Source organism: Carya illinoinensis, chromosome 14, assembly GCF_018687715.1.
Source record: "Carya illinoinensis cultivar Pawnee chromosome 14, C.illinoinensisPawnee_v1, whole genome shotgun sequence".
Classification (NCBI taxonomy): domain Eukaryota; kingdom Viridiplantae; phylum Streptophyta; class Magnoliopsida; order Fagales; family Juglandaceae; genus Carya; species Carya illinoinensis.
Genome location: NC_056765.1, coordinates 17,709,106 through 17,714,512, shown reverse-complemented (window position 1 = coordinate 17,714,512; position 5,407 = coordinate 17,709,106). Strand labels below are relative to the sequence as shown.

Sequence of the window (5,407 nt, the reverse complement as noted above, 5' to 3'; positions counted from 1 at the left end):
CAATGCCGGGTAAGTAGTACTGGTAGTGCACCCAGTGCTACACCCTGACTGAATGGATTCCCAACCCGCGGCCACGGGCGGAATCAGGTCCAAAAGACCGCTAACCCCAGCGCACGGGGCGTAACAGTGTGCAACGGCCACATGAAAGTGATAAGAATGAATGAATGCATATTAAGAATGGATGCATGTATGTAGGTATGAATGAATGGACCGAATGCATGAATGTACGTAAGTAAGAAAAGATGATTTAATGAACGTATGTATGCATGAATGTACGTAGAAATATAAATGCATGAAAAGATTCTTTAAGTAACGAAGGCAGCGATGCGTGGGGATCTGTTTTAAAGAAGAAATCATGTTTTAAATAAAAACCCCACCTCGAAACGTTTTCAAACGAAAAGAAAGACGTATGCATGCTACGTAAGATATGTATGTATGGAATGATAACTGCATGACTGAAAAACTATGTTATTATATTTTGACTGTATGAAGTAATGCTTACGAGTCATCGACTCATTTTAGTTTTTATGTGTGCCCTCCCAGGCATAAGATGAGCATGACAGGTCAGAACAGGCACAGCCCAAGGGGAAGAGCACGAAGGCCTAGGCAAGATGTTTCACATTAAAAGCTTTAATTATGTAATGTAATGTTTTCCGCTAAAAGTTTTAATCAAGGAAAAAAATGAGATTTTATTTATAACATGGAGTCTTTTGTATCTTGGTATGTATGGAAAAGAGATTGAAAAGGAATCGTAATTCCCGTCGGTTTTTATCAAAATCGATATGAAAAAGGACCCACCACAAGGACGGGCGTTACACTCATAGCTCATTGTAGAAATGATTAAGCTGGAGTTTCCCATCTAGAGGTTAAAGGAGGTGCTCTGTGTTCTCTTGTAATAATTGCTCAAAAGTCTGGAAGTCCCCATTTCCTTCAGATCTCGAATACCTTTTCTTGTACCCTTGCCAAAGGTAGGTGAGGAAATCAACTTTTTGCCTTGTCACCTTTTGCTTGTCTCACTTTCCTTCCTTCCTCAACTTTTTCTTTTTGTCTTGTTGCCTCCATGTCTTTTCCCCCTAGTGTCCTTATGGTGGCCCTTTGATGGCCTGGGCTTGCTATTTTATCCCTTTCAATTACCCACAAGAGTTGTTGCAGTGAAGAAAGATACAACAAATTGAAGTAGTGGAACATCCACAAACAAATGTGCGAATTGTGAGCCACTGAAAGGAGCAACCAAGCACTGTGAAGCTCAACCTTGATTTAATCTCACCATACTATAAATCAACCCTTTTCCGTCGTCAACAATGTACATAGGTAAGTGGTTCTCAGACTATACTTGAAATATTTGTCGTCAGAATTATAAAATTGTGACTTGGGCTCCATTGTAATCTGTGTAATTATGTGAAGTGTTGGGATTGAAATTATAGTTGGTTGTTCTTTTGTGTTGTGGCCAAGGGCCCCTGTGAAGCATTGGGATTGAAATTGTAGTTTGGTTACAATTATGTGCAGTGGTGAAGAGCCATTGTCAAGCATTGAGATTGAAAGTACTATTTTAAAATATTGTGTTTTTCATAATAAATATTGTTGTTGTTATATCACTCAGGTGTTAACTACTACATTACAATTGATACATGTTGTTGATAATCATGCCATTGAACTCTGATTTTGTTTATGTAAGTTGAAATTCATAAAACTATTGAATTTGGTGTCAAAACATTTTTTTGGGTGCATGTGTTTCACAACCCCAAGCCAAGATGGGGTATTATCTTGGTGGGAGCCTCTAGTTACTTGGGAGCACATAAAACTGAGTGACATCCCCTTAATTGTCACTGGCCATCAATAAGCTCCAGTGAGACAGTAACATTATTGGATCAACGTCGTTGCTCTCTGTTAGGGAAGGCTAGAGGATGCTTGGCCATGAATGCTCTAGACGCAAAAGTGGACATCACTTGTTATGAAGTTACACTCATAGTTATTACCCATGGTGTAACAAAGTGTGTAGATAGTCCATAGGGGAGACCATGGTATGCACATTAATAAAATGATTGTTTGGACTTTATGTGAGATTTGTGAGTATCACGACCGCAAGCTAAGTTGAGGTAATATCTCAGTAGAGCTACTCTAATAACAAGCTGGGGTCAGGGGCGCTAGACTTCTCACTTAGAGATACTTGTTGCACCAGGGATGCTTCTACCCAACCAACCAACTTGAGGACCACACCATGTTATACGCCGAGGGATCCCACATCCCAACTATCAGGTGTGGCCAAATACAATACATTTTAACCCAATTTCAACAAGACATTCTCCTTTTCATGTGAAGCACGTGGCAAAGTTTCGTGGAATGGTTTGGGGAATTCTTCATCCCATCCCATGAGTGTAGATTCACGATATTGACTCCTCACACAAAGATAGATATCCTCACATAGAGATAATGAGTTCACACTCTGGGTTTCCAGGTCATGTATTTAAAATAGTTAAAAAACATTCAAACATTCAAAATATTGGAAATCAATACTTAAATGTAGATATAAACATAATGATTGTAATATTTATTCATGCTTGTGGAATGGGGGTAGAAGTTATAAAGATACCTCTTACAAACAACATTCACCCCACATCACCCAGCATTGTCTTAGAAGCTAACTTATCTTCCTACATCGGAAGTTCTTTCATTGCCTCTCCACTCCTTACTTTCTGAAACAATTGGCTTCACAAGCTTTTAGGTGAATGAAGTCTCAAAAGTGGGATCTTGTCCCACGTCTAGGCCCTTTAAATAGAATGAAGTTTTCAGATGTCCTTTCTGACGGATCTCTAACTCCAGATCTGTGATAATGATTTTCCTTAATCCTTTTGTCACACTATAGAATGACAGAGACAGACTACCAAGCATGTTCCACACGCTTGGTCTTCTGACTTTCCTTAAGCGTGGCTTAAGTCATATTGTTGTGTTAGATGATGTGACTAGTCAAGTCTTCACCTTTCATTGTAGAGCCACTCTGGGTGTAACCCTTCAAATGGAGTATAGGCTTCTACGTATGGCACTATCATCTTTCCGACTTCCGTGTTATCTTGGAAAGTTCCCATGTCTTGGCTGGTCAATCATTGACCGTTGCTCATCTCTACCTCGCTTAAGGACATGCTGACCGAGCCTCCTACAAAGTGCTTGCTCACGCAGATATTGAACTAGATAGACTATGCATCTCCTACTGTCACTTTCCTTAGATCATTGGAGTATTGCTCAACTCCAAGAATGATTTGTCCCTTTTCACGCCAAGCGGTTCCTCATAACCAACCTCAAAACAAGTTAACATATGAAACAAACAAAAAAGATGCTAGTCATGGGACCACCCCAAGATTTGACTGACTATAGCTAGATTCCCTTTTGCGAGTCATAAAGAAGATTAAAAGACTAGAAACTACACGATAATTTAAAAGAGAGTGACAATCATGGAGCAAGTTTGGAATAATCCCTACAAGAGATATTGTTGTTGGGTTTCATTTCCGATGATACAATAAATCATCGAATGTTATTGTGTAGCATGCCAATGTTATTGTGTAGCATCAACCCTAGGGGTGGCAAAGAAAGATATGTGCATAATTTTAAGTACTGAATTTGCACCCCACCACACCCTAACTTAAATGAAACATTATCCTCAATGTTTAAGAATCAAAATTGAATGTGGAGGAACTAAAAAGGGTAGAAGACACAGGGTAACTCGCTAAGCACCAAAGATGGTAACCTGAAATGACAAAATGAAACTAACCTACAAACGGAAGGAAGACTATAGGCAATGAACTGCCGGGTAAGTTAAACCACAAAGAGAGTGGCAGTACTACTAGAAGAGACTATTCATATGCAGTTAATTAGGTTGGCCGAAATTGGTAATTGTGGCCACAAAAGCATAAAAATGGAAATCATTAATGTTGGCATGATATTTGGGAGCAAAAATTCTTGATTAGCGGCATGTTGATTTTCTTGCCGTAAATTAACATCTGCGGTGGACTACTCTCGAGAAACTTGTGGCGTAAAAAATTGGCAATAAATATTTAATTGCATTGAAAAACCTAGTTGCGGCAGCAAATTCGATCACCTTAAATTAGCGACTTTTTTGTAATACAGTACTAGAAGTGACTATTCATAGGCCCCAAATTTCCAAGTCACCCCTCTAAAATGGTGTGCTGCCATAATAGTGCATGGAAGAGAACAAAAAATATAGACTTTCTAGCTGCATGAGTTCCCTTGGAACGACGATACTGAAGGTTAAAAACAAAAAAGAAAGGGGTCTATATAAGAAGATGCAGCCTCTCATCCTCTGTTAAGTGCTTAGTACTCGTTAATGATTTAATGGCGAACACACTTTTGTTTGTTTGCCTTTCCCTCACTATCACTAGTGCTTTTTCATTCCTTCCATTTGCCGCGCATGCCATCTCTTCTTGCAATGGCGCATGTCGAACCCTTAACGACTGTGCTGGCCAACTCATTTGCATCAATGGCAAGTGCAACGATGACCCTGATGTCGAGACGCATCTATGCTCTGGAGGTGGAGGCTAGCCCATACCCAGCAACAGGGCTTGCCAATCCTCAGGCAACCTCGTGTGTGGAGGCCAATCCCACAAACAGTACAAGTGCTCACCCCCAGTGACACCCTCCACCCATGCCCGGCTCACACTCAACGATTTCAGCCGAGGCGGTGACGGCCGGAGGGCCATCAGAGTGCGACGGCCAATACCATAATAACAATAGTCCCATTGTCGCACTATCAACTGGGTGGTATAACCATGGGTCTCGATGTGGGAAAATAATCAGGATTACGGCTAATAATGGAAGAAGTGTGAACGCTAAGGTGGTAGACGAGTGCGACTCTGTCAATGGGTGTGATAAAGAGCATGCGTATCAGCCACCATGCAGGAATAATATTGTCGATGGGTCGAGCGCTATTTGGGATGCCTTGGGACTAAATAAGGATCTCGGTATTGTGGATGTCACTTGATCTATGGCCTAAAACTAGGTACTTTAGATCATATGGTATTAGTAAAATGTACTAAGACATAAAAATAAATAAAACATTACAAGTCCAGATGCTTAGTAAGTACGTAGTTGGCTTGAAAGATATTGTATTTTCCGTGTCATTAATATATGAATCATAAAAAACCCGTCGTATCCATTTGACTTGCAAATTAAGTACGTACGTTACAATTTGTAAGGATATATGCATGCAGCGACAGTTCTAAAATTTGTTGACGCGTCGTTAATTATCATATAAGGAAAAAGGTTCTCTGAAAGGTGAGACTGCTGGATTGTGGGTCGTTTTGAGGTGGAAAAAGGAAAGCTGAAATCCTTTTGACACTCCTTCTCTCTAGAAAACTCTATTCTTGTGATAGCCGTTGCTGGAGAGGAGGGTAGAACT

General features: G+C 40.2%; 1 pseudogene; it reads left to right on the top strand.

Moving 5' to 3' along the window:
* The first annotated feature begins 4,302 nt into the window (after nt 1–4,302).
* On the top strand, nt 4,303–5,177 carry LOC122294838 (annotated as a pseudogene).
* The last annotated feature ends 230 nt before the right edge of the window (nt 5,178–5,407 follow it).